The sequence below is a fragment of the Syngnathus floridae genome, chromosome 1 (assembly GCF_059516105.1).
Source record: "Syngnathus floridae isolate MCC-2025c chromosome 1, RoL_Sflo_1.0, whole genome shotgun sequence".
Taxonomy (NCBI): domain Eukaryota; kingdom Metazoa; phylum Chordata; class Actinopteri; order Syngnathiformes; family Syngnathidae; genus Syngnathus; species Syngnathus floridae.
Window position 1 is genome coordinate 15,350,030 of NC_142413.1, and position 12,823 is coordinate 15,362,852.

The 12,823-nt window shown below is 41.7% G+C and overlaps 1 long non-coding RNA gene across 5 annotated transcripts in view; it reads right to left on the minus strand.

Moving 5' to 3' along the window:
* The window catches only part of LOC148404285 (uncharacterized), a 78,960-nt gene that overhangs the window by 40,369 nt on the left and 25,768 nt on the right, over window positions 1–12,823 (minus strand). The window contains exon 6 of one of the 5 annotated variants that reach the window (XR_015861544.1): window positions 2,014–2,673. The exons of the other annotated variants lie outside the window; for them this stretch is intronic. This is a non-coding gene — a long non-coding RNA (uncharacterized LOC148404285). Of the gene's footprint in view, window positions 1–2,013; window positions 2,674–12,823 lie in introns of those variants that run through there. 5 annotated transcript variants of the gene reach the window in all.

Here is a 12,823-nt window from a genome sequence, read left to right on the forward strand (position 1 = left end):
TAGCATCTACAGTCATGGTTTTATGATATCAATTCCACACTGGCGCACGCGCGCATGCACGCACACACACAAACAGCAACCTACGTAAAAAAAAAAACCAAACGTTTAGAATTGTGAACAATTAAGATATTTTTTGTGTGATTTTGCTGTCTAAATATGATTTTAATCAATTAATAATTGATCGCAGAGTGTAAAATGGCCCAGGCAGTCTGTGTCAATAGACGCTTGTAGTAATTGAAGCGGCTCTTAATGGACCTTAATGGCCTAGAAGAACTGAACCATGCTCTCTTAGTCTCTGTCCGTCAACGTACACTACTGCTAATTGTTTACTTTTCAGACATATATAGCATTGTGTATAGCAGCTGGCTTTGATCCTTTGTCAAAAAGACACTTTGAATCTCTCCTCTTTCATCTATAGCCACTTTAAACAACAACCCATATGGAGAGGATAGTAATGTTTGTATTATTGCCAATGTTTTATGTAATATTTTTTTGTTGTCTTGTTATTTTATGTGATGTTTTTATAAAGGCGGCACAGTGGTGCACTTCCACCTCACAGTTCAGAGTTGCGAGTTCAATCCCTGTGAAGTTTGCATGTTCTCCCCGTGCCTGCGTGGGTTTTCTCCGAGTAACCGGCTGGAATGCTTTAATTTTTTGCATGACATTTCACAACTCAAAAATCTTGCGTCTCAAATTACATTTGGACATTGAAATAAATAGAAAAACACTATTGATCCATTCTAGGGTAAAAAAAAAAAGATAATTTTTAGATAAGAAAATAACACTATAGACAGTTCTTTTAGCATGTCTTGGCCACCCATTGGCCTGTAAAATACAGTGAGACATGAAAAGATTTGCAACTAACAGTAATATCAGGATTAAGAATATATGCTTTTAAGTATAGTTATATTGTTTGTTCATGTGTTTGAACGTTGTTAAAATATCTGCTACTTAAGGGTTATAACACCGTGGCCATCTTAACTGGTGGTCGGGGCCTGTATGATAAATAATCTTCCAGTCCAATTGGGCTAGTATGGCCATTAGCAGGAGCTCTAATTTACTGCCAGGTAAAGTTTAGCCTTAGCAAAAGCAGACATCATCTGATCGGCTGTATGTGCATGGTGGCGGCAGTGTTTGCGATTACCTGTGTGCCTAATGGCCACCCGCACCGCCAAAGGCAGCATTCCAGCCGGTCACTGCGTTTACGGCCGCAAGGCACAAAGATTTTTCAGATTACGTCAGAACTCTGACCTGCTCGCCGGTACCTCTGGCTAATGGCTGCCACCACGTGCCACAATCATGGACACGGTGCATTCACAACAGCGGTGTGTTTAAAGCTAGCAGGCAGAGTGTCAGATAGTTGCATACTTTGATGTTCACAACACCTGCAATACAGGACTGTTGTTTTAACTATGTGCAGTGAGAAGGTTGGGGTGCAATGTTTTGTGAGTTGAATGTTAAAATTACCTAAGCCCTACACTAACCCAAACCATAACATTATCCTAACTAGGCATGTGCTGATACTAGATTCAGATTGCCTGATAACCGTGAGCATAAATAGCGCAGTATTTAAATAAACAACTGTTAACCTTCTTCTCTTAACTTCTTGAGTGTCCCATCACCGGTGAACTATTTTTAGAACATATGTATCTATGGGCTACTCACATTGTCCTTGGTGCTAACTCGTTCTTTTTTTTTTTTTCTTTTCTTTTTTTTTTAAAGACAACACACTTTCATCAGAGTATAAATGCATGTGTGTTTGTGGTATCTCATCATCGCTAATAAAAGGATGAAATCCTTCCCAAATATAACTTTGGATGCAGCAACATTTTTGGCTCTCTGCATTTTCATTATCAAAGAGTTCAAAGCCAACCAACTGTCACGCAGGCTAGTTGGTTCCTGACGTATTAACAGAAATTGAACGAAACCTTCCGTTAATCAATATAAAGCATGCAGTGGGAAAAGTCACCCTGTAAAGAGCATAAATCATGTTTTTCCTCATTAAGATAATATTGAAATCCAGTGGTCGAAAAAAACAAATGCATAGTTCATGTAATTAAAAATCAAAATGCTGTTGGCATATAACGATATTAACAACTTGAGGCGTGTACACGGCACAATCAATCCGTCCATGCATCATGCAAAAGGCTATTTATCTATCTTGGTGCATTCCGTTTGGCACTCGATTATTTTTTTTTTCCTGATAAAATAGGGCAAGCTCTTAATGGATCAGCACTAGGTGGCAGGCATTGCTTTCCTTCAGCACCAAGTAAAATAAAAAGTAATTTGTATGTGTTGAGGACTGGATCTTTTATAAAGGCATTCGAAAAGTAAACATTTATTAAGATTGTATTTGTACAATGGTCTAATAAAACAACATATTTTGGCCTTATTTAAAATGGCATTTTTGTCATACATAGGAAGTGTGCATTCCTATTAGGGCCTCATTTAGTGCTAATGAAAGTTTCTGGCCCCCTCCATCTTTTAAATTGCCGAGCCCAGATCTACAATCTCTCATTTGTTTAGCTGTCCATCAATCAATATACCCAATATATCACTCTATCATCCATCTAAGATCAATACATTGACTGAATGTTTCACCCATCCATCATTGGAGAGCCTGCAAATGTGTTTGCGTGTGGATGTCACGTGACTTCTCAGCTCAGCTCTTCTCTGCGCTCATGCATGCCCAAGTGTATGTGAAAAGAAGAGAAAAGAAAAGAGAGTATTTTTGATGGCTGTCAACTCAGGCGAGCGTGCTGTCATTAAAGATGAAGGGTCATTTTTCTCCATCTCACTCGCCTTTGAGACGACTCCCCTCCCAAAATAAAATGCACGGGGACGCCCCGCCAATCTTTCTGCCTGCCTCGCTTCCCTCCCATATAGATCACTTTTGGGGGACGACAGTCAGTTCATACTTTATACTGGCTTTATATTTGCATGTGAGCCAGCGTGTCATCAAGTGGCACAAAAAGTTTCACCCTGGACATCTCCAAAAGTTTGTTGGTGGAACCTGAATGGGGCAATGGTACTTTGAACTTAGGGGAAAAATGCCACATTACCACAAGAAGTTTTACTGCTATGGAAAAAAAAAAAGTGCACTATTACGTGGTAAAAAAATTGTTTCATATATAAATCCCTAAATTTTTGAACTATTGAAAAGAAAATAAGTACTATACAGAGAGAAAAAAGTTGTCTGTATGAAGACTGCATTTTTTTTTTACATTCTTTGTCTTTCTTCTTTGCTTGTCCTATTAGGGGTTGCCACAGCGCATCATCCCTTTCACTCTATGCCCATCTTTTCCATCCTTCTCTCTAACACTAACTGCTCTCGTGTCATGTTTTCCTTCAGCCGCCCTCATCTTTTGGCTCTTCCTCTCGCTCTCGGGCCCGGCAGCCCCATCCTCATCATTCCATCTCCTTTGGACGTATCCAAACCATTAAAGTCTGCACTCTCTAACTTTGTCTCCAAAACATCTAACCTTGGCTGTGCCTTTGATGAGCTCATTTCAGATCCTATCCAACCTGGTCATACCAAAAGAAAACAACAGTAGTGTTGTCGAGTATGCCTGAGATGAGCAACATAAAACACAAAATCATAAAGGACCATGGCAAAGGCATGCGTATCATCGAACCCGCGATGGAGTATAGCTGGTGTTGTGCCAAAGTAGGTGCTTCAGGGGCACGCAAAGATTGAGTGAACGGTGAAAGAAAGAAAGTACCAGCTTGTTTTCAATAAAAACATAAGGAACATACGTACCTTTGTCAATTTCCATCTTTAGAAGAAGCAAGGTTCCTTTTCATATTATTATTTTCTTTTAAGTTCTCACTCATATTCTGTACGAGGTGCATCCAAGGGCCACTCACACAGTTGGGAAGCTCATTATTTGCACCGAAAAGTAATGACGAGAAGATGAAGCATATGATAATTTATTAGCCTGACTTTTTCTGTGACTTCGAAGCGGTATTTTTCAGCAAGTGTAAAACATTAGAACAGGATCCCAGGATCTTTTGGGATTGTCCGACATGCATTATTTGCATTTACATTGATTCCATTGGGAAACGTTGCTTCTACTGTATTTTCCACACCAAAAGGCGCACTTAAAAGCCTTTAATTTTCTCAAAAAACGAAGGTGCGCCTTTTGTGTGGACCGAATTCCAAAATCTGTAACGTTGTTTTGTGTGGCTTCCGTAATATACAGGCGTGATATGTAGACCCAATGAACCAATCAGAAGACATTACGTTTTACGTTCATTTCTAATACCTTTTATCTGGTTATAGAGGCCTTTAGCCTATCCTTGAGCGGGAGGCGGATATGATTTCTTGAGTTAATGAGCCGAAGCCACTTCCTATTTCTCTCCCTGGTATCACTTCCTGTAACCTCTTGCTGCAAATCTCCCATCTCAGCTAGAGGGAGGGGGCCTGAGACCCTTTGTTCACGGAACAGCACGTGACCTCGCTGATTTTATCCTGAAATCTATTTTCCTTTGTTTGACCCCACCATCGTGGACTTGGCATGCCAGAATCTCTTTGAGGCCCAAACCAGGCCGACACTGAAAAAGCCAGAGCTAGAGAGCTCCCCCCTGACCCTGTGCTGTACAAAACCAGCCTTTTTCATTTTTTTTATTTTTACCTTTTTCTTTCAACCTTTCTGCCAACTTCTTTCTCTGTGGCCTGGCTGACTGCAAAGACACCCCAGAACCGTTTCCAGCTCAGTGATTTTTTTCTAGTTGCTATTATTGTTGATCTTGTCTATCCGATGGTATTCTAATTTCTTTGCTGTTTTTACACAGTTGGTAGTTTTCTTTCTTTACATCCGCGTTATTATTCCCATGTAGATTTAGACAATAAATGTCCACATTATTAAACAACATTGTTTATTGTGTGTGTGTGTGTGTCTAAACTAAAGTTAGGGGCCTCAAAGTTTTTCCAATCAAACTCATTCCATTAACTGTGGCCGCCTTCTGATCAAAAGACTGATTTCAGGTTTTTCGTTTGTTTTAGCCTTCTTAAACTATAAAGAGAAAAACAATGTGGTACCACTAGTGGTAGTTGATTAAAGTGCCAGCAGTAGATTTCTGCCACCGTTAACTAAATAATTAATGATCTATCTCACGCGCTGATAATTATTTAATTATTTAATTAATTTGATCAGTAATTACCTCACATTTGCTATATTTGAAGTCTTGCTATGTCGTGTTCCCGAAGCGTCTATTGTGTTTTTCCTTCCCATACATACTGATCTGCAAACACCATGGTCCAAGGGGATTCCAGTCTAATCTCATCTATCATCTTATCTGTCATTATTGCAAAGAGGAAGGGGCTTCAAGCTGATCCCTGATGCTGATCCCTGATGCAGTACTACCTCCACCTTAACCTTCTCTGACACATTACCACTGTTTTGCTGCATGTCCGTCCAAATTCCTCTGCTGATCGAGTGTTCCTCATGTAGTACTACAGTTCCACTCCGGATGGCCTTTCATAGTCATTCAAGACACAGTGCAACGCCTTCTGCATACTTATCAGTCAACATCCTCATAGCAAATTAGGCATCTGTCAGACCATATTGTTGCTCTCAAATACTGAACGGCCAGGTGAAAAACTCCAGTCACCTCTCCTAGTAGATGCTTTCATACTTCCTCAGGTATATTATTTGCTTTTTCATTTGCCTCCTGCTTACTTTCAACTCCACAAAAAAAAATATTTTCTCTCTGTCTCACTGTCCTCATGGAGCAACTCCTCAAAGTATTATTTCCATCGATCCAGGACACAACTGGCACCAGTCAACGCATTTCTATTTCTATACTTAATCACCATAACCTGCTGCCCATCTTTGCCATCTTTATACAAATAATAATTAAACATTAAAACAGCTGCGGCTTATAAGTCCGGTGCGGTTTATATATGAACAAAACAAGATTTTCCCCTAATTTTAGCTCTATTATGAGAAAAAAAGTTTTAAGAAAAATGTTCAACTGCTATGCGAGTGTGTAACAAGAACATATTTGAGATTATTTGCAAACAGCAACAAATTGTGCCATTAAATTCCGACAGTATTGTCATTATTTCCTATGGGAAAAAGCTCCCTCAAATACAACAAATCTGAAGAGAGCCAATGTGTTTTCGACTGTATACACTACAATAAGAAGACATGAGGGACTCCTTGTTGTGCCTGCTGAACATCCTCCCAGACTCTGCAAACAATATTACAGCAAGTTCCTCCACCTCCAGTGGCTGTCATTCATCATCCGTGGCCTGAGGCCTCCCTAAGTGACCCTCCCCTGAGGGTGATGGATTGATGGTGACCTCATCTCACTTTAGCAAATGTCTACGTCCAAGCTGTCTTCAGGGCCTGCCAGAACTGTCGCAATACGAGTAAGTGTCAGCTCGTCATAATGCGCTGACAGATGAGGGAGGGGGGCAATGGAGGGGCGGTTGTCCAACAAACTCTGCTGACCCGCTTTGTCTTTGCAAATTCAAATTTAACATGTCTCTGTCTGAGCACTGCACACACCATAGGCTGCAAAAGTGCTCAATAGCACAAATACAAAAAAGCCAAAAAATAGAACTTCTGCACTTCAAGTACAGATATACAGATTACCATATTTATTTAACTATAAGTCACACTTATTTTCATAATTTGACTGGTCCTGCAATTTATACTACTAATGGCAACTATTGTGTGACATATTTCATTAGTTTACTGCCGCCTCTCATGGCCACAAACAAGCTAGCTGCCACAATGATTTAACATTTACTCCACCAAAAGGCACTATTAACTGACCCGTATTCGACCTCTGGACACAATGACATGTGGGATTCGTTAGGTACGTAAGGTAAACTGTTTTCATGAAAAGCGGAAGTGTCAAATCCGACTCAAATCATAGTAAAGTATAAGGCACAGGCATATTCTTTCGGGAAATAATTGTGCTTTAAAATCTAGTTATCCGTATTAATTGGAAATATTTTTAGAAAAAGTCAGCATCTGAAGCATTCTTTGTTTTGTGTGTATCACAGTCATCAATTTGGAATTTTTTTCTGCCTTTGTGGTGGTTGCTACAGCTGTGCAACTGCTGTCACTAAAAGCCATCACAACAAGGCTCTTCACGTTAATTGCGCTCAAAATGAAAGTATTTCCTCTTTCCGCAGTACGAGTGTCGTCATCCACTCCAGAGAAAAATGGGATTGCATGGCCTATTTTTTGCATGTGATAACATCAAGTTGCCTCGAGCGACTTTTAATGAGGCGCACAACAAAAATAACTGTATTGATGCGGATTGATGTATTAAGTTTTGCTTCTCCACTAACATTTGCACAAGGGAAGGCCCATGTCATGTCTATTGGGCAATTTACACCTCCTGATTGGACGTGTGAGACGGCGGCCGACTGGTGGCTGCCACAAAGGTTTCTGTCAAGAGATCCACGTTGTAGGTGACACATTGTCACGTTGCGTTACCATGACGACGACAGAGTGTCAGTGCTCAGGGAAACGCGGGTACAGGAGAAAACACCCAGCACAAGACATGCAGTTGAATGGTTACTTATGAGCAGGAAAGTTAGTTAAATTTTCACCGTCCATTATTTATGAATTCAACTATTTCATTGTTCTGTATGAGGGGAACCTTTCTACAGTACTAAAGTCACCTATTCACAGATAGATACGAATTTATTTTGTTCAAATGTAACACATAAGTAGTAAAGAGCTGTGGAGGTTAATGTCTTACAGAAGCAACAAAAATGACTACCGAGGAATAAATCAGAGTTCAGACAGCAATGTCACACAGCAAGTATTGCCATGTGACACCTCACCTTGTTATATTCATCGAGCAGACTAATTAGCATTTAGCATGTCATCATTAACATCTGACATTTTATCGGAAAATAACATGAGATTAAAACACTTAAAGATCTACTGTAAAAGGAAGTGAGAGTTACACAGTCGACAATACAGCAGTATGCAAAGTTAAATATGGATCACCAGCTTCCTGACCAACAGGAGACAGCATGTGAGGCTAGGGACCATCACATCCGACACCCGGACCACCAATACTGGCGCCCCCCAGGGGTGTGTCCTCTCTCCACTGCTCTTCTCTCTCTACACCAGGGGTCACCAACACGTTGCCCACGGGCACCAGGTCCCCCGTGAGGACCGCATGAGTCGCCCGCAGGACTGTTCTAAAATTAGCTCAAATAGCGGCACTTGTCAGTGAGCTGCATCTATTTATTTTACAGTCAAACCTCGGTTTTCGAATGTCCTGGTTCTGGAACAAATCAGAATTCCAACAAAAAATTCGAGATTTTTTGCAACGGTTGTCGAACAAAATTCGGAGGTCGAACCTCGCAAGATGAGTCGGGAGGACCCGAGAAAACCCGACTGCGCGGCCCGGATGCCGATTGACTCCGTTGTTATTGTATTTTCGTTACTTTGAGGATTGTATTAATCATGCCTCCAAAGAAAGCAAGTGGGAGCAGGAAAGCCATCCTAAAACACAAAGACGCTCTTAAAGCAATGCGACAATGAGCGCCCGGCGCCCTGCGGTTGCGCGATTGGTCCAAATTAAGCTCCCTGCGCACTGAGGTCCACTTAAATTTTGGAAAGTACATCAGGACTTTAAAAATATTTTCTAAATTTTAGCGACGGCTCTGCCACAATAATGCGACCAGCGCAGTGCAGTTGCGCGTTGGGCGACACGTTACGGTTGCGCGTTCGGTGGTGCGCTTCAGTTGCGCAATCGGACAAATATGCGCATATGAAAAAATGCTTAAAAAAGGCGTTTGTTTTTTTTTGTCTTGAAACGGATTAAAAATGTTTCCATTATTTGTAATGGGAAAAATAGATTCGGAATTCGACCGATTTGCTTCTCGAACCGCCTTCTAGAATGGATTGTTGTCAAAAACCAAGGTTTGACTGTATTTTTGCTATTCTTGTTAACATCACACTTACATGTGAACTGGAAATGACAATAACAACACAGTGAAAGCTAAATTGACCAAATTGGCTACTTCAGAAGTCTGTGTCAAACTGGTAGCCCTTTGCCTTAATCAGTACCCAGGAAGTAGCTCTCGGTTTAAGAAAGGTTGGTGACCCCTGCTCTACACTAATGATTGCTCCTCAGACAACTCTTCTGTGAAGCTCCTGAAGTATGCGGACGCCACCACTCTCATCGGACTGAACCGGGACGGTGACGAGACTGCGTACAGACAGGAGGTGGAGCGGTTGGTCCACTGGTGCAGCCAAAACCACTTGGAGCTGAACCCGCTCAAGATTGTGGAGATGACAGTGGATTTCAGGAGAGACCCTTCACCACTTCCACCCCTCACTATCCACAGTAATGCTATTCTCTCCACAGACACCTTCAAGTTCCTGGGATCCACAATCTCTCGGGACCTGAAATAGACCAACCACATAGACTCTGTCCGGAAGAAGGCCCAGCAGAGGCTGTACTTTCTGAGACAGCTCAGGAAGTTCAACCTGCCACAGGAGCTGCTGAAGACCTTCTATACTGACGTCATCCAGTCTATCCTCTGCACCTCCATCACTGTCTGGTTTGGATCGGCCACCAAACAAGACAAGCACAGACTGCAACGGACAATCAGGGCTGCAGAAAAGATAATTGGGACCAACCTCTCATCTATCCAGGACTCGTACCTGTCCAGTACCAGGAAACGTGCAAGTAACATCTCTACAGACCCTTCTCACCCAGGTCGCAGTCTGTTCGAACTACTCCCCTCTGGACGGCGTTACAGAGCGCTGTACGCCAAAACCAGCAGACACAGACACAGCTTCTTCCCCCAGGCTGTCGCTCTGATGAACTCACACCACTCATAGTCTCAGAGTCATTGCTGTGCAATAACATCCTGCTCTTGATGCTTTACCTTTGGATTGTCCATATTACGTGTACTATGTGTCCTCTCTGCATCCATTGCAGCCTAGTCATCCTGGAAGAGGGATCCTCCCATCTGTGGTCTCTTCTCAAGGTTTCTCATTTCCCCTAGTAGGAGTTTTGAGTTTTTCCTTACCCTCCTGGGAGTTTAAGATCAGGGGATGTTTGAGAATAGTTGTCAATTTTTGCACATGTCATCCTGAATGTTGTTAGCTACCTAAATGTTGTACAGAGACAAAGATCTACCGGAGTCAAATTCCTTGTTTGGCATGCTTAAACTTGGCAAATAAAAGATTGATTGATTGATATGATAAGATACATATGTCAGTCTTGAAAATCAAATGCTACCCAACAATTGGCTGAGCCCTGAGCTCTAATGTTTTCCTGCTTTTCACAATTTACTTTCATAAACTGATTCTTGAAGACATTGGAAGCAAAATCGATGTCTAGTGCCAACTCCACAGCAGAATCCCTGAGTTGTGATAAGGTTGCTTTCTGGCTCATTAAGGCAATCCACTCTTCACCAGCCCAGTACTCATAACCACCATGGCGAGTCATTGGCCTGGATGCTTAGTAGCCCCCCACCACCACCACCACCACCACCACACACATACACGCACACACATGTGTATATATATATATATATATAAACACAAACTCTTATTGTTTCTCTGTTTTCTACATGCTTCCATTAATTTCCTTATATTTCGATTTATTTAACTGCAGTGAAAAAGAGAGAGGTGCTATGTGTCAAGTGCACGGAGGCTCTCAACCTTAACACGACTGACACATTCTGACGTGCCTCTGATTGCGTTTTGATGCCTCGGATGGTCGCTGTCACAGCCTTCAAAAAACTATACATGGAAAAGCGTCTCATTTCAGCACATATGACGCACAGAGAATTTTTTTTTATATGCACACCCGACTTCATGATGGGACACTACTGTAAATGTCAGCATAATTGTGCCCCACTAATTAATTTGATAAAGCACCTTAATTTACAATTTCTTTGATTTGCGTGCCGTCACTTCGATTCGAGTATGTGTGTTAGTGTGTACCGTACATGTCGCTCCACATTACAAGTCGCACCAGCTATATGAAAAAGAAATATATGTCAAACTGGAGTATAAGTCGCATTTTGGGGGACAATTTCTTTGATAAAATTTCAACACCAAGAACAGACATGTCATCTTGAAAGGCAGTCTAAAATAAAAATAGAATAGAGGCAACAACAGGTTTAATAATTGTACGGTATGCTAACGGTGCATGATACAAACAACAAACTGAGAACATGCCTGACGTAACATATTAAGAGTTATTCAGATAACTATAGCATAATTAACATGCTAACAAGTTTACCAAACCATCCGTGTCACTCCAAATCACTAAATCCAATGAAATCGTCATCCTGTGTCACTTTCAAACTACTCCGCTAATTCCGAAGGGGGAAGAGGTGGTGCTTCCTCTTCTACGTGGCGTACGTTAGACTCGTCGTCAGTTACAGTTCCAATTATTCCAAAGGCCTAGAGCGCCGTTTTGCGGTTTAGTGTGAAAATAACGTGAAATTATATAATAAGGTGTTAATAATTTCACACATAAGTCGCTCCTGAGTATAAGTCGCACTTCTAGCTAAACTAGGAAAATAACTGACTTATAGTCCAGAAATTACGGTATGTCTCTGTGCGTGTTGCGTGCATGCGTGTGTGTGCGTCCATGTGCGTGTGTGTGCGCGAGTGTACATACTCGTGTTGTCACTGCACTTTAAGATGTTCATTCAAATGAGCATATAGTCATAAACACAAATACAAAATGAGATCACCCACAAAGACGGACTTTGACAATACCAACTGATGTGACATTCTTTTTAAAGGAGCACATCAAACAAACAAACACAACATTATGTACAGTAATTCTTCTAAAATAGTTTGACAAGATGGTAGTGCCCCGCTATGCAGCGTCTTCTCAAAGTTTCAGAATTTAGCACCTTCGAAGACTTTACTGCCATGTCAACTAATAACGCGTATGAAACAGCGTTGATGAACTATACCAATTTAAAAACTTCAATGACAACTCTGACATTTATGTTGAAAAGGCAGACTAAAGCTCCTACAAATGGATTGATACACAGTTTGCCTGTGTGGGTTTTGTCTGGGTACGCCGGTTTCCGTCCACATTCCAAAGAGATGCGTGGTAGGCAAATTGACCACTCAAATTGTTCATAGATGTGATTTTGAGTGTTTGTGTGCTCTATGACTCGCTGGCGAGCGGCTCAGGATGTTCCCCGCCTACTGCCCAAAGACTGCTGGGATAGGCTCCAGCATGTTCATGACACTCATGAGCAAAAAGTGGGACGAAATATTGATGGATGGCTGGATCTTTGTCCCTGTTTTGGTCCCTTATGATATTAAAGTGCTTGCATTGACTCCAGTTTTCAGTTTCTGCCTCTGAATCCAGCATATTTGCTCCTGAAACCTATAGATTCCCTGGTTGTCTTCGCCCCTCCTCATTCCATGTTGCCCATTCTACATAGTCCAGCGACATGTGGAAAAAGACTAACTTCAGAGATACCTATCATTGGTTACCAAGCTTAAAAAATTACCGCGCTCCTTCATTGGAGTCTCTTTTCTATTGGCCCCTCTCGTGCCGTACAGCAATGCAAGCAAAAACCGTTAAAAGCCTGATGCAAATTTTCGCTAGGGGCAATAAGATACAAAGCTCAAAGCAGGCCTCCCACAGTGTTTATTTGCTAGTCAAGTGTCTTTTCACATGCAGTGGGAGGGTGAGTGGACGTTCACATGCTGGGCCTCGCCCTGCCTTTTTATTGCCTAAGTAAGGGAGCGAGAAAGAGGTTTGGCTGGAGTGCTTGAGAAGAGAGAACCTTGGCAGGTCTTATTAGGCAGGGATATTGGTCAAACCAAGCCATCACACCTTGCCAGCC